Here is a 22279-nt window from a genome sequence, read left to right as displayed (position 1 = left end):
GAATTCCCATTTTTTATTTAGTGCCCAGTTTCCGAATTCGTGTGTAAGCGGGCTATCCAGCCTGCATCTCCCCGGGCATTTAATGCCCTATGGCAGGCTGGTTAGCCGTTGCCATGGGCATGGAGGGTCCGACTTGGCAAGATGTGATCACTATGGAAGACAACCTTCATGGCTAGTTATTACAACATTGATGTATATATATGAGAGACGAGACAAAGCAATTGTGGTTTGACCCAACATTATAGCTATAAGTTATTCCAACGGCCTTTGAGGAGTATCACCGCTACTAACAATCAAACCTTCGCTAAATTTGTCGAAATTGCCACCTCGCTTCTCAACATATGAACCAAAACAAAAAAACCATAACAGAAACAAAATTCCTTCACAACGATACTCTTAGAAAAATCCTACACTCTTGCATATCCACATAACAGACCTTTGCATCTCCTTGTTCGAATGTCTTTGTATGTTTGATTGATGGATGACCCCCTATATTTATATTGCCCGAGTGGTATCTAAGGTTGGGATAAGCCAACCATGGGTCATGCCATTTTGGACTTATAAACTCGAAGTTTATCCATTGTAAATGGATAAGGCTGACCATGTGACCCTTCTCAATGTTCCATGTGACCAAGAATTAAACAAATATTCTCATCTTTTGATCTTGGCCCATATGACCACGTGACCGCCCCATGTGACCTGGGTCACTAATCATCTGCATGGTGACATGAACATGACACCATCATGCCATGTGGCAGCTTGTGAGGGGTACCACGTTTGGCGCCATGCCGCTACAATGGTGTCATCTACAATGTGTCATACTGATTGTGCAAATGAGCCATGTGTCACTCATTCAAAGGGTCCATGTCATCATTATATGAGATGTTGTCATGTGTCATACATTGGTTGGGCCGATAATTGAGGTTAAGCATTGTGCAACTCTGGACCATATCTATCATTCAATCATTTCATTTTATTTTCAGATTTGTCTGATGTGGGAGAGTTGTGTAACATTTTACAATGTTAATTATCATGCAACTTTGTCAAAGGTCTATGATTGATCAAAACGCTGAACCATGGATATGCCCAAAAGATGCACAATTTTTAACAAATTTGGTGTCAGTGGTCTTTACACTATAGTTTAGGTCTTCCACTTAATACTGGACTTCAAAGGGTCATAACTTCTAATGTAGGAGTTTTTCAAAGAAGGATGTACCATTGAAAAGGTATTGATGAGTTCTACATAACCATGCATTTTATAGGATCATTAGGACATCATAACTACATAAAAGACTCAAATAAATTCAAGCACATTTGAGTTCTTTTGATGAAAACATGTAATAGATCCAACTGTCATATTGCTTTATAGAGAGTCCTACAACTTCCTTTAGGCATCATGAGTGATATTGTTGTTTCCTTAACCATCCCCTTTGACATCAATGACATCTTGTTTTCATCAATGGCAACACTATGTGCAACGCATATATTTGGATTGGGTTGGCGAATGAGAATTCATATTTTCAATCTTAGTTGTAGACCTGACACTTAGGCTTGTTAAAAGCAACACGCCTTTGCTCTTTATTTAAAAGAAACATAATATTAAGCCATAATAACACATTACCACAATAACACTAACCCACACTTTGAATTTATATTGAATGTAACTTTGTATGAATTCAAATCTGGTATACCTTGATATCTTCAAACCCCCATTTATGGATTTTCATATCTTTCTTTCAAGTCCACTAGCCACGTTGTCCAAGTCTTTTAGTCCACCTTCTTGGAATCTTTAAGGCTTTAGGTGATAACCATCTTGTTACATGGTTTCAGGTCAATGTTAGGATGATTTAATGCCATGTTAAATGAAGACTTAACTTTAATTATTGACTAATATAATATTTCAGTTTATAACATGCACTTTTATGAGGAGGCTGAAAAGCATTTATCTAATCATGTACCTCGTGTGGGAGGGTCACCATAGCTGAATGGTTTCCAACCTCATTTATCCCAAGAAATTTCTTTTCGCAGTACTTTTGTGATTTTTTTCGAAGAACCTTATTTGTTCGTTCATTCATATTCTAAATAAAAAAATTTGTAGATAAAATTGGGCATTTGGTCTAGTGGTATGATTCTCGCTTCGCGTGCGAGAGGTCCCGAGTTCAATTCTCGGAATGCCACATAACTGAAGAGTGCCCGCGAAGGAAGGTCATTTTATGTTAATATTTTGGGTCATTGTCATAAATATATATGTGTTTTATCCGGAACTGAAAAGCGCCCGCAATTATATAATATGGATTTGAGGTATATTTTAAAACGTCGTTTTATGTTAATATTTTGGGTCATTGTCATAAATATATATGTGTATATGTGTTTTATCCGGAACTGAAAAGCGCCCGCAATTATATAATATGGATTTGAGGTATATTTTAAAATTGGACATAAAAATGGTACTGTTTATTCTTTTAGGTTGGATTTTATATCAAATATTTTAGTTTTGGACATAAAAATGGTACTGTTTATTCTTTTAGGTTGGATTTTATATCAAATATTTTAGTTTTGTTGTAAGTATATATATAATAGGTTTTAAGTATATTTTAAAATTGTTTTTGGTTGATTAAGAGTTCATTTTTTTAATATAAATAAATAAGTTAACGATTTATGACGCAAAATCCAAAGATTTCTAGTAAAAATGAAAATTTATCTTATTGTAAATCACTAACTAATAATTCCAAATGTTAGAGTTTCCATTTTGTAGTATTATATATTAATAACTTTAATGAATAACATTTAAAAATGGCACATTCCACTCATTATTCATTTTGCCTTATTTTTCGCCCTAACTACTTAGCACATATTTTCTAATGGGTTTTGTCATAATATATACATATAATATAGGTTTGAAGCATACTTTAAAATTGCTTTTAATGTGGACATAGGAAAATAGGTTAACTGTTCAAGAGTGAAAGTCTATTTTTTATGGATCACTACTGGATAGTTTTAAATAACTTGGTTTTTCCTACTGGATATTTAAAAATGGTACATTTATCTGACTATTCATTCCCTTATGATAGGTTTTCTTAATTTTATAAAAAATGAAAAAAAAAAAGTTGCTTTAGTTTTGTCACAAGTATATACACATAGTGCACCTTAAGTATATTTTAAAATTGCTTTTGCTTGGTTAGGAATTTATGTTCCTTGAATATAAGGAAATATATTAACAACCCAAAGCCTAGAAACCTCTAATAAAAATGAAAATTTACCCAATTGTAAAGCACTAATAAATAACTCCAAATATTATAATTCTCCTTTTGTATTAATAATTTTAATGAATAACATTTAAGAAGATATTAGTCATTTTGGAATTAACGGGATCTACTGCGAAGAAATCGAAGGGTTTCGAACGAAGATCGAGGGCTCGCCTCTGCTCGAAGGGAAAGGTGTTTCCAAGCGTGAGCTCCCCCAGCTCTCCTCTCACACGGATCTGGTTCTGGCCAGTAGATCTGTGTGCACCCAAGATCTTCGGGTGCCCTAGCCGGGTAGAAGCAGTGCTCGCTGCTCATGACTATGCCAGGAACCCCACAGCTGCAAAGACCTACGGTAATGGAGGAGGGGAGGGCTTGAAACGAGGGTTAAAAGAAGCTGCATAACACATGGACATTGCAGAAGGGGCTAAGGCAAGCCACCTACAACGACGCGCAAAAACTCCGACTCCTCAGAGCAACAAGAGACGTCTTGCATCAATGGATCCATGCTTTCTGGACAACAAACTATGAAATCTACTTATGCCCAAGGGGTTCTTCATACTTAGATTTAACATAGATGAGGAAAGGGACATTATTCTCAACCAGGGGCCATGGTTCTGGGGCAGCACCGGACTGTTCATCACCCCATGGTTTCCAGAATTCGATGCCAACACAATGGTGGTATCAAAGATCCCAGTCTGGGTTAGGTTGCATAACCTCCCTTTACATTTCTGGCATCGCAAGGCATTAACCGCTATTGGAAATACTCTTGGGAAATTCATAAAGACTGATTCAGAGAGATGCATAAAGGGAATATTTACTTTCGCCAGAATATGCATTGAAGTAGACCTCAGCCAAGGTCTACCAGAAAGTATAATCCTGAATTTCAACAATGCATAGTGGATACAACCCTTGGACTATGAAAACACAGCATTTCGATGTCATGGATGTCAACAAATGGGTCACCTGCTTAGTGCATGCCCACACGTCAGAAACATCCCCAATAAGAGTAAGCAGCAACAAAGGAAGCCGAAAGGATGGCAAAATACAAAACCTTTGGTGACGGTAGTAGAAACAGCAGAGAATGTAGAACACAATGCAGAAGAAGAAGAACAAATTGTTCAGGACAACATACAAAAAGAAGAGAAAGTCCCCAGCAATCCCATGCAACAACAAGGTTCCCAGCGAACAAAAAAGGAAACATTCGGCAACAAGAGAACTCACGGATCAGAAGGATCGGAGTCAGACAAGGATTCTCCCACAATTATAACTGATAATCAACTATCCATTGTAACTGCTACCCCCAACACGGGAGGATGGCGCAAGGTGGAGAAGAAGAAAGGGAGAAAACAATAGCTTTTTTATTTTTATTTTTTTGCATCTTTTGGTTTCGGTGAAAACCAGAACAGAACATCTGCATATGCTCTTTAGCATCTACAAAATGTAATTTTGTCTTATGAATAAAATTACAACATTTTCCACGGGAAAAAAAAAAACATTTAAGAATAACCCATTCCACTCATTACTCATATATTAAATTTTCTTAACTTTATAAAAATATATATATATAATATAACCAAATTAATACACATAAATATAACCTAAGTTAAATATCATTTATTTACCATGGAAGCAACTTCTAATGTACCATTGAACTATTCATCACATGCATTATTTTTTGCAAATTAAAAACTAAAAATCAATTATATTTCTTGTGAATGAACTTTTTATAAAACACCAAATTTTATTTAATTAAGCTATATATTATCATTTCTTTAGTTAATACATTACTAAACATATCCTTTATATTATAATAATAATAATAATAATAATAATTTCACTAGAAAATACTTTCAAATAAAAAAAATGTATTGAATCCAATGGTATATAAATTGGCCTATTTAAATTGCCCGCTAAATGAAAAAAAATGTATTGAATCCAATGGTATATAAATTGGGCTATTTAAATTGCCCGCTAAATTTAAGCCTTTATCACTAAATATTAAGAAATATTTAATCATAAGTGGGGCACTGAAGCATAATCATTACATACACGATACACAATGTTCTCCAACAAAATCTATACTGTAGTTAGTTGTTACACACCACATCGTTCTTTCAAACTTTCAAAATATTGAAGTACAGCCCTCGTAAGAACGGGAAATGGGGAGCATTTGATTACATTAAATCGTATCATTTTTTCTAAATAGGGATGTGAGGGGTTTTTGTTTTTTGTTTTGTTTTGTTGTTTTGTTTTTTTTTTTCTTTTTTCGAGGGGAATTCTTTATGAAAGACGTTGTATATATACATCATAGTACAATATTACATCGGAATATATCGTACATATGTTACATTTAACAACGACTTAGTGATCACATACACTGCACAGTAGCGCGTGGGCATGTATCGCGGGTCGAATGCGGGTGGGGAGGCTAATAACAGGGCGTCCCATCTATGCGGGATAACGACCACATATAATAGAGATGTCAAGTGTTACATAGTAATTTGTTTTTGTTATTTAATAAAAAATAGTGAAATTATCTGATAATTATTGCTAGATATTAAAAGATTAATTATTATGTTTCGTAAATATAATTATAAAATATATTTTTGGAATTCATATTTTGATAATGGAGATACACACTTATATTGTATTAGTTAAAACTATATGCTTAAAAACCACCACTTTCCATCATTTAATTAATCAAAGTTAACCTAACAATTTGTGAAGCGATAATATAAAACAAAACTACAAGCAATACAAGTGGTTTGGTTAATGAATTTGTACAAAAGTACTTTCAAAGATTTGAAATAAAATAAAAATAAAATAATTAAGCAAAGATTAAGTCAAAGAGATACTACAAATGATTTGTTATTTTTACCATCGTAATATTTTCATTAGTTTTATTTTTCTATCATTTAAAAGTTTTGTAATACATTGTGTGAACCACATTTTGATTGAGTTGTTTTTAGTGATATTTCTAGGAAGCTTTTCAAGTGGGTTTTTTCCGGTCTAATTTCTCTAAAATCCAGTATGAATTTATTGAAATCCTAAGCTTGATGAGTAACCCTTGCACAATCATAGTGTCCTAGGGGTTTTTCAAGGTACTGAATACACCTATACAATCAAAAAACTAATTTAAATAACAAAAATCAAGATTCACTTCAAATTTTTCCACCAGATTTCAGCACCAGAAAGTCCAAAAAGTTGGACTAAAAACAACTCCTTAGTTCCTAATAAATCTCAAAAATTATAATTTTATCATATTTTTAATATATTACAATAATAAAACATTATGAGATATAATAATAATAATAATAATTATTATTATTATTATAAGGTAAGTGATATTAATTCTTAATTCTTATAATTAGTATTATTATAAGTATTATTATTGGTAATATTATTTCTCTTCATAATAATATTATTATTGTGGTTTAATCAGAATTATATAAGAAAAAGAGAGAAAGTAGAAGGCAAAAAAGGGCGATGGTTATTTAGAGGTCCAGGAAAGGGAAAAATCAAGAGTGGAATGAAGAATTTACGATTTAGATTAAATGCTTAGTCAAAGTCATAATATAATATAAATCAACCTAGATCCATCTTAACACCAAATCTATCAAGTGCCGAGAGTGGTCAAATCTCTCTAGGTGCAAACATATTTTTTGAGTGCAAAACTTGAGGAAAGGTTTGCACCTCAAGAGATTTGATCCCTCTCGCGCTTGATAGATCTGATGTTAAGATGGATCTAGGCTGGTTTAAGTCGTGTGCGGTCATAAAAAAATTTGTTGAAAATCTAATTATTTTCATCATTTTAAATATGCTAAATATGTCTAAGATTAATTTGGTCAATTTAATTTAAAATTTGCTTAGTTACCTCATTTTGTTGAGATGAGAGAAACTGTTAGCAACTTGAATGATGAAAAATGATGAAATACAAATTTTGAGTGCAAAGTGTCAATGTAACAATTTTGATAGATAGAAAATGTGAATACTAAGAATATATTCAATTACAAACAATCTTCATTACAATCAATCTGAAACTATTTTCTTCTACTGTTCCTATTGTTACACCTATTAGTTTTTCCATTTTCTCATATTGACCATATGAAAAGAGTAGTTAAAATCATAGACCATTAAAATATTTAACTCAAGCTATTGTAGTAAACAACATACCTCGTTGAGATTTTGGATTGATGAAATTTGAAATCACGGGGAACAGCGAGGGCAAACAGCGAGGGTTTCAGATAGTTGCAGTCGGTGAACCATATGGAGGGCCATAGAGGAGGGAGCTCCACTCCCTCCTATAAGGAGGTCGTAGCCAGTAGAGGCAAGAAACCTCTAGAAAATGCTAGAGGTACTGTGGAGGAAGGGAAAAGAAACATGGAAGAGGAGATAGGAGAAGCCATAAATAAGGAAAATAATGGCACAAAAGACAAGGAGGCAGAAGACAAAAAACAGGGAACTAAAGACAAAAAACAAAAGGGACCCTGCAAACCCAAAGCAGAGATAACACCCAGAGTTATTTTAAATGATCCGGCTCTGCAGGCACACAGGGATCACATGCAGACGTATGCCATCATCTGTAAGTTCATGGGACTATGGCCCACTGAAAAGCTTTATAGTTGTGGATCAAATACCACTGGAAACCTAAAGGGAGCATTGAACTACATCTTGGGTCAAAGGGATTCTTTACTGTGGTGTTCATGAATATTGAAGACAAGGACAGAGTATTTGAAGGAGGGCCTTACTTCTATGCTGCAGCTGGACTCTACATGCGGCCATGGATGATGAATTTTGTTCCAAAAAGGGAAACTTTTACTTCAGTACCGGTCTGGGTAAGGCTCTATTCTCTACCTCTTGATTACTGGCAAAATGAATCGTTAGCCGCCATAGGAAACAAATTAGGTCGTTTTGTCAAAGCTTCCGAAGCCACTAGAAGGGGAAAATATACTTCCTTTGCCAGAATATGTGTGGAAATGGATCTATCAAGAGCTCTACTAGATGAGGTGATCTTGGAAGTTTTTTATGAAGAATGGGTGCAAACAGTAGACCATGAGTACATTCCATTCAGATTTTGCAGAGGTATGAACATGGACACCTTTTCAGAGACTGTCCACTCAGTAAAGTAGTAAACAAGAGCAAAACTAACACAATGAAGGAAATAGATAGCTTCCAGAAAGCGGTTAATCGAGGAAAAGGAGGTAAAAGAGGATCAAAAAACCATCAAGATGAAGGAAACATATCAGTCAGAACAAATTCCAAGTGCTTGAGGAAGAGGAAGAGATCACAAAAGAAGATCAAGCAATGGAAGGAAGTCCTGTGGAAAAGGAGAAAGAAGAAAACCGGGAACAAACACTGGATATTGATTATCAGAAAGAAGCTACAATGAGTGATGCAGAACTGGAGATGGATCAGGAAATGACCCAGAATGAGATGGACCTGGAGGACCATGAACTACAGGAAATTCTTGACAAAGAAAACCTAGATCTGGAAGGGTTCTTGATACAAGGAACCATGGGAGGAGTAGATTCGTTACCTCAAGAAGAGCTCAATAGAATACAACAGTTGTTTTTATGGAAAACGCAAGCTAAGGTGCTAGAAAGAGGAAAAAGCATCGATAAGTAGGACAACATAAGTGTGAAAACAATGAAAAAAACTTCGGGATTAGCCACTAGAAACCTAGGCAAGAAAAGAGGCAAGAAAAAGCAGAATGAACTCTTGATGGAGTGTGGAAAGCTAATTATTGATTCAGGTAAGATGAAATATCTAGCCAGCTACTCCTTTACAAATCTTTAATAATGAAGTTTACATCTTGGAATATTAGAGGTCTAGGGAGTAAGAGAAAGCAGAGAATGCTTAGTAATAGAATGAAACAAGAAACGCCAGATATAATTTTCATCCAAGAAATGAAATGTTCCATTCAAAAATTAAGACAAATTCATAGCAAATGGCTCAGCAGATTTGAGTTTCTTGAAGTCAAAGCAGAGAACACAGCGGGGGGCATACTCACTCTTTGGAACCCCCAAAAAATTGGCATTTTAGATGCTGAGGCTTCCAGGAATTATTTATCAGTTGTTATTCAACCGGTAGGAGAAAGGGATACCTTTATGGTCACAAACGTTTATGGTCCTTAGAGAATAGATGACAAACTCAAGTTTCTAAATTCCCTTGTGGATCTCAAGGACAGACATGCAAATATACCCTGGATCATGGGAGGTGACTTCAACATGATCAAATCTCTTTCAGAGAAAAAGGGGAACCAGAGCTCTAAGTAAAGACTCCTTAGCATTTCAAACCTTTTCAGACAATATGAATCTCATTGACACTAATAGGAATACTAGCCTCTTTACTTGGAATAATAAAAGAGGAGGAAAGTCCCATGTAGCCTGAAAGTTAGACAGATTCATCATCTCTGAGGATCTTATGTTGAGAGATAAAGAAGTAACAGCGAGAGTTCTTCCCTTTGGAGGCTCAGATCATTGGCCGGTTTAATTGGAGATTAAGGGTATTGGTACTCCCAGAAACAAACTTTCAGATTTGAGAATATTTGGCTATCACACCCAGACTTCATCAACAACATTGAAAAATGATGGTCAAAAGATTTGCAAATTCAGGGGACAAGAATGTTCCTACTTCACAAAAGACTAAAGCACATCAAGCTCCAGCTTAAAGATTGGAACAAGAAGGATTTTGGCAATACTTTTGAGGAGAAAAAGGCTGTTGAAAACAAAATGAAGGTTCTCAATCAAGCTCTGATCACGGAAGGCTTTGACAAAGCCATATGTGATCAAGTGGATAAACATCATCAAGATTGGGAGAATCTACGTAAACAAGAGGAAATATCTTGGAGACAAAAGTCTAGAGTTCAATGGCTCAAAGAAGGAGAGTGTAATACTAAGTTTTTTCACAGAGCCACTATGGCCAATAGAACTCACAACAGAATCTCTTCAATCAAGAATGAGGAGGGGGGCTTCATATCTCCCATGAAGCTATAGAAGCTATGTTAGTCTAGCACTTCCAAGGTATAACTCAGGAGAACAATTCAGATAGAGAGCACTTCATTAGGGAGGTAAGTAGTAATATACCGAAACTGGTGTCCAGAGATGATAATTTCAACCTTAATAGGGCAGTAACAAAAGAGGAGGTTAGTGAAGTCCTCAAAGATATGCAGAATGGCAAAGCACCAAGCCCAGATGGTTTCAATGTGGATTTTTTCAAAGCTTGCTGGAATATTGGTAAACAAGATATTTTGAATGTTGTGGAGGACTTCAGGTTGAACAAAACCATTCTGAAAGTGCTCAATACCTCCTTCATCTCCCTGATCCCGAAACAGGACATTGCTCAAACACCAGATAAATATAGACCCATATCCCTATGCAATGTGGTCTACAAGATAATATCCAAGGTTGTGGCTAATAGACATAAACCTTTACTTCTGGTTCTGGTTTCAGGGGAACAATCAAGTTATATGGAAGGCAGACAAATTCTTGACAACATCATTCAAGCTCAAGAGGTGGTTCACTCATTAACCAGCAAGAGGTAGGCGGGCATGATCATGCAATTGGATATAGCCAAAGCTTATGACAAGGTAAACTGAACCTATATCAAGAAACTTCTTATTGCTTTTGGATTTGATCACAATTGGGTAAGATGGATAATGGCACTGGTGGCTTCCTCCAGTTTTTCCATACTAGTTAATGGCTCTCCCTTAGATATTTTCAGTCCTTCAAGAGGCCTCATACAGGGAGACCCACTCTCTCCCTTTCTTTTCATCCTCATGATGGAAGGACTGGGTCGGTCAATAAATCAGGCTAAAGTAACAAGAAAGATTAAGGGCCTACAACTAACTGAGAATGTTCAGGCCCTAACTCACCAAAAATTTGTAGATGATACCATGTTACAGGGAATCCCCATAGTCAAAGAATCTTCAGCCTACAAAAAAATACTGAATCTCTTTGCCTTGGCTTCAGGTATGGAAGTTAATCTCTCCAAAGCAAAAATATTTTTCTTCAATACCAATATTTCTATTCAGAAAAATATCTCTAGAATTCTAGACTTTCAAAGGGATTCCCTTCCATCAAAATATTTGGGAGTTCCTCTAACTGCTAAACTGATGCTCAAAAGTATTTGGGAACCCTTAATCAATAAGTTGCAGGATAAAGTCAGCAAATGGACCATCAGATCTTTAAATCTTGCTGGCAGGTTAGTACTTACAAAAGCTGTTCTGCAAGCAATCCTGGATTTTATGTTATCAGCCCTCTCAGCTCCAAAAGGAGTCCTTCAGCAATTCAAAAATATTCAAAGAAACTTGCTTTGGGGTAAGGAGGAGTCTAGGAATAAATGGGCCTTAGTGTCTTGGGAAAAAATTTGTAGGCCCAAAAACCATGGAGGGATAGGCTTGGATGATCAGGAAATACTCAACAAAGTTTTAGGGGCCAAACTATGGTGGCATTGGGTTCAGCATCCAGAGACTCAATGGGAAAATATCTGGAAAGAAAAATATGCAAGCTCCTGGCAAACCAGTGATCTCATAAGAATGTCAGGAAATATAAAGGGCTCATACATCTGGAACAAAGCCTGGGAGAATAGAAGCCTAGTACAAGAAAATAGTTTCTGGGAAATCAGAGAAGGAGATCTTGCTCTTTTTTGGGAAGATAAGTGGCAACAAGAACCAATTATGTTAAAAGAAGACTTCTTCGACCTTAAGCATGAGACAGATTCCCAAGGATTAATTAAGGTAAAGGACTTCTGGAATCATACTCATCATATGGAAAAGTGGAGAATCTGGAGAAACATTGATTGCAGAAATAACAATCCCTTGAAAACAAAAGCAGAGGCACTCATGAAAATGGTGGAACAAAGGAAGATCTTAGTTGTAGGGGGGCAAGACCAACTAAGATGGGGCAATAACAAAGAGGGCACCTTTAATCTTAAGGAAGCAAAAGGCATTCTCCTTGAGTTGGATCCCTAGGTTCTGGACAAAATCTGGCAGAACCTATGGAGGCACCAAGGGTGGATGAAAATCAAACTCTTCATGTGGTTGGTATACCACAAGAAAATCCTGACTTGGGACAACATCAGGAAGAGGGGTGTTCTGGGGCCTTCAAGATGCTAGCTCTGTGAGGCTCAAGAGGAAACAATGGAGCATTTACTCAACAACTGCATTTTCACCTCCTGGTTATGGGACATATTTGCCACAATCTTTCAACAATCCGACAAGGACAGAGGGAGCATCATTAGTACCCTCAATAATTGGAGAAGAAATTTTTTAGATTATGAAATTCTCAGCTCAGCTTGGGCCCTTACACCAAGCTTCATTATATGGAATGTTTGGAAGGAGAGGAACAAAAGAACATTTAAGGATGAAAAGAATCCCCCACACCGCCTGTTTGAGATAATCCTGAAACAGCTTAAGGAGACAGTGGGAACCACTGTTCGTAACTACCCTAAAAATTCTCCCTCAGAAGTGGATTTAAAAATTCTTAGGCAGCTGGGGATGCAGGGGCTCACTCCTCAAGGCCTAGATAGGAAGGTTATATCTATGGATACGGAGAAGGATTTCTGGCATCCTCCCCCGGAAGGCTATTTGAAATACAACATTGATGGGGCTTCAAAAGGGAACCCAGGAACTGCTGGGTATGGAGGAGTCCTTAGGGATGCAGAGGGAAGTATTATATTCATCTTCCATTGCCACCTAGGAACAGCCACCAACAACATGGCTGAACTAATGGCTTTGGAGCAATGCCTGGATTTTCTGAGTCAAGATAACTGTTTCAATGTGATGATAGAGGCAGACTCTGAGTTAATCATTAACTCAGTGAAAAAAATAAATAGTGGAACAGTGCCAGAGAAAGTCTCCAAACATTGGAAATTAATCCGGGTTTTCTAGAGAATTCAGGGTCATCTCCAAGGCCTTCGCACTGTCAGTTTCCACCATGTTCACAGAAAGGAAAATAAGCTGGCGGATCTTCTTGCCAACTAGGGTGTCAGCTGTACATATGATAAGGTGTTGATGGAGTGGCAGGAGTTGTGTCCAAGCAGACTGAGAACTCTTTGTTGCAAGCAAGCAAGAGAAGATAGGGAAGTGTTTAGATACAAATCCATGGAGGCTAGCTCGAAATTCCTCCGTATGCATTACCAGTATCTTGTATATTGTTATTTGGCGAGGAGCAGACCACGACTGGCCACTAGAAATCCCAGAGTTTGCGTGACGGACTAATCTGTTCATCGAGGTGAGTGATACAAACATCACAGTTCTTTGATCAGTGGAAAGCCTCTTAACTTTACTTGGTTCCAGGTTTAGGCAAGGAAGAATAAAATGAGAGGGAAGAATCCAGTTTTTTCTGGCAGTTGGATTACTCAGAATTCGGGGTTTTGGCTTGTAAAACCGCCTCCCAGGTGGTTTTCGGCTGATCGCACCACTTTCAAATGGGAAATGGTTTTAACGATTTTGTAGCGATTCCATTTAGCCTCCTACACATGGTAGGGCGATGGATACGAAAACCTCCCTTCATCGCACACTAATGTCTGATTATCTTGTGCGATGCGATATTCATCTCATCTGTAGGATTTCATTGAAGGGGATCAACGGTTAAGTTTGATCATGCAGCTTGGGGGGGCGGGACCATTGAACATCGGTCATCTTTGCTAAGCGATTTCCTCCTCGGTTGTTGGTTTGAGTGCGGAAATAAATGACTCATATGGTAGGGGATTTTCCGGGGGCTGGGGTGCAGGAGATTCCGTGGGTTTTCTGGGGGTTGTTATGTAATTTTGATTGGTATTCCTTGGGTTCGGTGATTTTACATGTAAGGCTAAGAGGTTTAGCCCTAGGTGGCTAGTGCTCTAATTTTTTCTGATTCCTTGGCGTCAGGTGGACATTTTTAAATATTTTATACTATTTTTCGGCTTAATGAAAAAGAATGATCAACACTTGCTTTAGCAAAAAAAAACAACATACCTTGTCTTTGTTGCTCTCCAATATTAATATTAGTTTTCTCCAAAGTCAATCATTGTGAATTATGGAGTGTTAAACCCCAAATAATTTTCAATGGTAGTTATTTTCTATTATTGCGTTTGAATGCAAAGTAATTAACAAGGTTGAATTATGGAAAATGGGAATAATAAGAATGTACCCAATTATAAATAGTTTATAGTCTCAAAAAGAAAACATTAGGGGTAAGCAAACATTTTATTTAGGATGAAAATTCAAGTATTGCATTTATGATTGAATAATTTTTATGTGCTTACATTGAGAGAGAGTGTGTGTGTTTTGGGGGTGAGAAGGAGAGACAAGGGGAGATAGAGATATAGATGGGGGGAGAGGGAAGAAGAGAGAGGCAAAGATGGGGAGGGAGGAATATATATATATATATATATATATATATATATATAGATAGATAGATAGATAGATAGATGGAGAGCAAAATGTTAGAGAGAGAGAGAGGGAGGGGAAAGGGAGAGAGGGAGAGAGATATAGATGCAGGAGGTAGAGATGTGCTTACACTAAAATCAATGCACACTATTAATATAATTGCTTTGAGATTAATGTACATCATAAATCTTGTTGCATCAAATCAGAAATCAACATCAAGGGTCATCTACGGAGGTGAAGGAATGGCCCGGATGACCAAATAGTTGTCGATCTTGGTGTACCAAGCACGGGGTGCTTGCTTCAGCCCATACAAGGCCCTATTGAGTCGGCACACATGCGACTCACGATCGAAGGTCTTGAAACCCTCTGTCTGCTCAATGTACACCTTCTCCTCAATCTTCCCATTGAGGAATGTTGTCTTCACATCCATATGATGGATCTTCCAACCCATCTGAGCTGATAGTGGAAACATCGATATGATAGATGAGTACCTTGCTATAGGAGCAAAGGTCTCATCGTAGTCGATCCCCTCGACTTGTGAGAAACCACGACAAACCTTGCCTTATGTTTCTCAACACTGCCATCAGCTACCTGCTTTACCTTGTAAACCCATCTGGAACTAACCATTGACTTGTCCTGAGGTCTTGGGACAACATCCCACACACTGTTCCGAATGATAGAGTCGTACTCCTCTACCATTGCATCAACCTAGACTGGTTGTTGCACTACCTCCTCGAATGAAGAAGGTTCGGACTCTACACACTCTCCAATCAGGGCCATGTACCTAGTGTACTACTCAGGGGACCTCCTCTATCTGCGCTGAGAAGATGGTTGTCCCACATTCTCCTGCACATCCAACATAAACATGTTAGCTTCCCTTGAGTGTTTCCGCCCATATCTGGAAATCTCAGCATGAATGGATGTCTCCACTCCCGGATCCTCTACATGCAGTGGCTCCACATCAATGTGAGGCTCCTCCTCCTTAGAAACTGAAAGTTCCTCTCTGCATGCAACTTGAGCTCCCTCCCAAGTGATACTCGCATGGATTTCTGCTCGTCGAACTTCAGATCCCTACGTATCATTGTCCTTTCACTGGTAGGTAGGTACACCTGATAGTTGTGGGGTGTATCAGTGTACCCCACAAGTATTCCCAGCTCAATTGTTGGATATAGCTTCTTCCAGGCATCTTTGGTTACATGACAGTAAATTGATGATCCAAAGATTTGGAAGTGACTCACATCTGATCGCTTTCCGGAAAGGGCCTCCATAGGTGTCTTCATTCCCAGTATACGGTGCGGGCTTCTGTTCTGCAAGTATATTGTTGTATTGCATGCCTCAGCCTACAAATTCATTGGTAGTCTTTGGTCATGCAACATCACTCGAGCTGCTCCCACAATCGATCTGTTCTTCCTTTCGGCCACCCCATTCTGCTGTGGGTTATGGGGTGCTTTCAACTCCCGTTTAATTCCTTCTGTAGCACAGAAATCCTTAAAATGTTGGGAGACATACTCTCCACCATTGTCACTATGCAAGGCTTTTATTTTCTTTCCAGATTCTTTCTCTGCCAAGGCTTTAAAATCACAAAACCTCAAGAAGGTCTGATCCTTCTTTTGCATAAAGTAGATCCAGCATCTACGAGAAAAATCATCAATAAAAATAACATAGTACCTTTGTTTAGTGGTGGAGGCTGTAGAGAATGGTCCACAAACATCTGAGTGAACTCACTCCAGGATTGCTCCAACTCTATTGTCTCGATCCAAAAAGGAAGATTTTGCATACTTACCCAAGGTACAACCTTTGCATGTATTCTTTTGCTCCAGTTTTCCCTTGGGAAGTCCAGTAGAAATCTGCTGCATGATCTTCAGGGCTCCATGGTGCAAGTGGCCCAATCTTCTATGCCATAGCTCGCTAACATCTTGGCTCTACACCATCTCAGTTTTGGAACTCAATGCAGCACAGTCGTCTACCTCCAGCTTGTAGAGATTCTTTACTCAAATATCGATTCACTTGGTCTATCCAGTGTCGATATACCTCAGGAATACCTTTCCTTTACTAAAGACTACATCATAGCCTTTATCTTCTAGCATAGCAATGGAAACAAGATTATTCTTCAAACCTGGTATATACTTTACATCAGTCAGGGTGAGAGGAGCTCCATGCTCCCTCTGAAACACAATCGTACCTTCACCTAAAACATGGTACTTTCCATCATCACCCATCTCGATCCGCATCTAGAGATCCTTCTCCTCCAAGGTACTGAAAAGATTCTTGTCACCACAAACATCCCACCATGGATGAAACCATGCATGTGATTAGAGAGAAATCCAACTCAAACTGTGAGGCCAGTGCCTCACCATCAGATCCCTTCTTGGATTTCTTTTGTGGACAACTCGTAGCATAATGGCTTACTTCATGATAATGAAAGCATCACACTTTCAATTTTTCAAACTTCTTCCCACCATGGGAAGAACTGGATTTGGGCTAGGACGCCTTCCCTTTCCCCTTCCTCGCCTTACTCACTAAGGCTAGATTTTCCTCATCTTCTTGCTTTGATGAGGATCCATCTCTGGTGCTTCTTCTTATCTCTTCCTGAATTAGATCCGACCAAAGTCGCTCCCAATCTGGCATTTTTTCTCTTCCATTGACTGAGTCTTGGTAGCTATGCCAGCTCTTAGGAAGATCGAGGAGTGCAAGACTCACCATGTCATCATTAACTGTCGTGATCCCTACACTTCCAAGCTCATCCCTATAGGTGGTGAGCTTGTTCAGATATGTAGAGATCGTGTCGCCCTTTTCACACTTGATTTTCCAAAGCTTGTCTTTCAGCGCCAGCTTCCTCTGATTGCTACTATTCTGATATAGATCTTTCAATGTTTTCCACATCGAAAACAGTGTCTCCTTCCCATGGAGGCTCAAGACAATGTGGTCTCGAACTCCCTCCAGGAGGATTCTCCTTTCTATAGCCACAAATTTCTTCCATTCCACTAATTCTGTAGCATCAATCGTTGTCAGCTTGGGGACTTCTTGATCAATGAAGTCCTTTAGACCGTTATCCTCTAATATTGCTTCCATGTGATCCTTCCAGGCTATATAATTTGAGCTGCCATCAAGGGCATACTCGAGTCTTAAACCGTTGAACGCCATTGGTGAAATTGAGATGTGATAAGAACTCGATTTCTATATTCAGGAACCTCAAACTTCGAACTTCTCCCTTCTTGTATATTGTTCTTCGCTTTAATCACCTTTGCTCCGATACCATGTAGAAATTCCCATTGTAGATCAACAGATTATGCAATATACTAAAGCAAAATACAAGATCTACTTCTACAACAAACTTACGGAAGCTTAATCGAATATGAGCAAGATAAAATAGAACACATATAACAGATGAAGAGAAATAAATCACACACGAACACAGAAGAATAATCTGGGGAAAGCCTCAGCCTAAACCCCTATCTCTATATTATCATACAAGTGGAAATATTTTCAAATTACACAAATAATCAGCTCACAAGCTATCATGCTCTCTCTGCAATCAAACAATACAACTCACAGACTGAATAGACACTAGATATGCCTTCCCTCAGCCCTCCAAGCCTCCTATTTCCTTGCACAGTTTTTCTTGGGGTCCAATGATGCCACTTGTGTGATTGGCCTCATCACACACTCACTAAACTAAAGAAGTAACTGTGCAATCTCCAAGGAATGAATTCCTTCTGCATGCAAGAGATATCCTCCAAGGAATATTCCTACAACTGATAGTACATTGTCCCATCATCTGATCTCAACTGGGTCTCTGTCTGAACTGACATGCATGAGTTATTTATGAGAGAATATTCAGTTATCTGAAGTGCAGTAGTTACATGCATGCATGCATTAACTAATTGAACTCACAATTAGTTCAATAAACTATTTGAACTAATCTAACTGGACTTAACTCAGTTAATTGAGCTAACTAATTACAACTCATCCTTATCTCTTTAACTAAGGGATAAATTCCTCAATTAATGGAGAAACTGTTGCATGTCCTCACATAGACTTCATGTTTGATTTCCTACAACTAATTAACTCAAGATGAATTAATTAATTATTTTACAAACAGCTTGCTTTGATCAAATTTGAATTTTACTTCTCTATTTTAGTTCAGTGACTAACTAAAATAGAAATGTATCCCGAAATTCTATTTATGGCAATGCTATTTTTAAAACTTTTATATTTAGCATTTCTTGTTGCCATTTTCAATAGTTCGTGTGCCTGGTGAGTGCTTAGTGTCACTTGTGTCAAGGTTCTTTCACTATAGAGGGAGAGGGTGAGAGTGAGTCTCAAGTTGAAAGGGAATAGTCCCAACTCTATTGGAGACACACAATATAGCAGGACATGCACAAATTCTGATGGAGTAGTCCACATGGATGCAACAGTCACAAAAGACAAGGTGAACAGATATCACGTACAAAACCCAGCGGAATAGTCCACACGAGTGCGATGATTATTATGTGACGATCGTTACAAGTTTATGAGAATGAATTTGTCAAGTGTCCGATGGAATATTCCACACAGGCGAGACACCATTAACTACTAATACAACACATTTCGAATAGCATATGTACCAAAACAACCGAAATAGTTCAACTATCTTAATACAGGTTAAAGCAACATGCATTACAAGCATCCAAAGAATAGTCTTACAAACGAATACAATACATGTGTGAAAACATGCTGGCCTGTTAACAGGCTTCTGAATTAAGCGAAAGTTCCAAGACACATTGGTACACCATACATAACTAACCCCGATAGTGGGGCGTTGGAGCCACTGCTTGCCCCTCAAAGAAAAGGCTACAGACTCTCAAGGCTATGTGGGAGGAGTCAAGGTGAAAAGTCCTTTGCATGTACAAATGAGGGGTATATATAGCCAAGGGTGAACTTGACCCTTGTGACTCTTCGACTTCCCTCATGACTATTTGACTTACATGACTCTTCAACTGACATGACTCTTCAAATTTACATGTGGGTCTCTTGGACTTCCATGTTACATTACATTGATTACAATAATATGTCCCACAGTAGTGATGTGGTCGAGATGACTCATGACATGACTCGACACGATAGTGCTGGTATGTTCATGCTGATGGTGGTGCCCATGTCGAGCTGTAGTGTTGTTGAGTGATGAGTGTGTTCTTGGTGTATCTTATCTTCACCCTTGCATGGATATGTGGGAGGAGCCAAGGTGAAAAGTCCTTTGCATGTACAAATGAGGGGTATATATAGCCAAGGGTTAACTTGACCCTTATGGCTCTTCAACTTCCCTCATGGGTGTTCGACTTACATGACTATTCAAATTTACATGTGGGTCTCTTGGACTTCCACGTTACATTACCTTAATTACAATAATATGGCCCATAGTAGTGATGTGGCTGAGATGACTCAGGACATGACTCGACACGATAGTGCTAGTATGTTCATGCTAATGGTGGTGTCCATGTCGAGTTGTAGTGCTACTGAGTGATGCGTGTGTTCTTGGTGTATCTTAGATTCACCTCTACATGGAAAGGTGTGTGGAGTCTTCAATGGCCTTGGTGTTCGCTTCATGTTGCACGCGGATGTATCCCCTTCGTTGGTACTTGGCATGCTTCATGTGTTCATCCATTCGCGAACAAGTCTCCTAGCATGCACTCCTTATTCATCCTGTTCATCATCACACCATGTCTCATCCATGTACCTGTATCTGCAATCAATCATGACGAAACGACATCAAATCCAGAAATATCCTAGTCTACCATGATGCATCATCTTCCATTTTCGGGTGTAGGTGGCTTGGAGAGAGGACAAGGATCTGAAATTGTGCAGATCAAATTTTAGGCTGAGGTACAGACTCCAGGGCACTGTCAAGGAAAATTGTGTAGAGGTCCCTGGGAAGCTGGGATGAGTAGTAACATTCTACGGGATCTAACTCAGCTGGGAGGTAGAACTGCACAATTTTTTCAAGGAGGCAGTGCAGGCATTAGGGAGGACACTGGCAGTGAAAACTACGTAGATCCTCAGGGTAGGTTGGGAGTGGGTGCGGAAGCTTGCTGGGAAAAACTACACAGAACTGGGAGAAAAGCACGCAGGACAGGTCTGCGTAGTTTTTGGGCTGAGCGGGATGTCTGGTAGTTGGAGGATAGTCCAAGAAAACTGCACCTTTTTTAGGAGAAGCAACAAGTCGACTGGTAGGGGGATTGGATGAAAGAACTACACAATTTTCAGAGGTAGTGTAGTGACAGGAAAGGGGTGCCTATCTCTCATGTCTGCACAATTTCTTTAGTCAGCGAAAGCGGGCATGCTGACAACATCTCCACAATTCTTTGGAGGAGTGAAGCCCGGGGTCACTCCCTGGTCAAACTCTTCGGTTGACCAATAGGAGGCTTGATAGATTGGCTTGCGGGCAACACATATTGAGATGGCTTCTTGGGAAACTTCTACATTTTTCTGTGACAGTTAGCCAGGTCGATTCCAGGATTGCGCAATGCAAACTGCCTGGGAGGCAGCCTCAAGCTCTCCACAATTCTAGGCAGCAATTCATGATCACCGAGGGCTGAGACTGCACAATGCATCTCAATGGAGGCATGGTTGGTGGAGGGTGATCTGTTCAACAGGTCTTTGGAAAAATGACTAAGTGTGTGAGTGAGTTAACTCAAGCATGCATCACCTTGCGAACACACACTCAACATGACTTGACGACAACACACCTCGAACAAAAAAGACAACATACACTCAGTGTGACTGACCAACGGGCGCGAGCGACAAGTGCGACACTTGAGATAGATCATTGAATGACCACGAAAACACTTGCACAACATTCCATACAACTTCGTGTGTGAGTTAGACAGATGCTTACATAGTGAATACAACTTGTACACACAAAGATGAACCTTGAACATAGTCAGAACATGACTGCAAGCATGACATTGTGAACAACATGATAAAAGATCTCTGATGAATGGTCAAGCAAAGAGGGTGTAAAGACTTGATACAAGCTCATGTGATGAGCTCGAGTGTTTGCAAACATCAACGAAAAAACCAAGGAAGGCTCCGAAATTGGATGTAGGCCAAAATTTTGGAGGTGTTGCAAATGCTACAGCAGGAGCATAGAGTGGAGATATGCACTCAAGAAAAACCATCCAACGAAGGCAGAAAAAGAACTAGGGAAGTTGAAAGACTTGTTCAAGATGCGAGGGAGAATATGGGTGCTCTTTCAAATCAATGCAAATAGAGAAGGTCACCTAATTGGTATACTGGCTACTTGGCTCTAATGACTTAGATTGTAGAGACTAAGCCATCCTCTTTCAAGGAAGCAGTAGAGAAACCTCTATGGGTTGATGCAATGGTGGAAAAATATGAATCCATTGTAAAGAACTTTGTTACAAACATTGTCCCAAGACCAATAGATAAATCAGTTATGGGTTTGAGATGTATCTTCAAAGTAAAGCATGCAACAGATGGAAGCATAGAGAAGTATAAGGCTAGATTTGTGGCCAAGGGGTACTCTCAAGTTGAAGGGATTTACTATGAGAAGACCTTTTCTCTTGTAGCAAGGTACTCATCCATTAGATCAATTCTTTCTCTGGCTGAGCAAATGGGGTGGAAGATCCACTAGATTGATGTAAAAACAACATTTCTCAATGGA

At 38.7% G+C, this 22279-nt stretch overlaps 1 non-coding gene across 1 annotated transcript; it reads left to right on the top strand.

The window, feature by feature from the left end:
* The first annotated feature begins 2106 nt into the window (after positions 1 to 2106).
* On the top strand, positions 2107 to 2179 carry TRNAA-CGC (transfer RNA alanine (anticodon CGC)). Its single transcript has one exon. It is a non-coding gene; the product is annotated as a tRNA-Ala (tRNA).
* The last annotated feature ends 20100 nt before the right edge of the window (positions 2180 to 22279 follow it).

Source organism: Pinus tabuliformis, chromosome 6, assembly GCF_031772625.1.
Source record: "Pinus tabuliformis cultivar Carrire ecotype Pingquan chromosome 6, CPIR1, whole genome shotgun sequence".
Classification (NCBI taxonomy): Eukaryota; Viridiplantae; Streptophyta; class Pinopsida; order Pinales; family Pinaceae; genus Pinus; species Pinus tabuliformis.
Note: the sequence above shows the minus strand (reverse complement) of the source record. Positions and strands in the feature narration are given on the sequence as shown.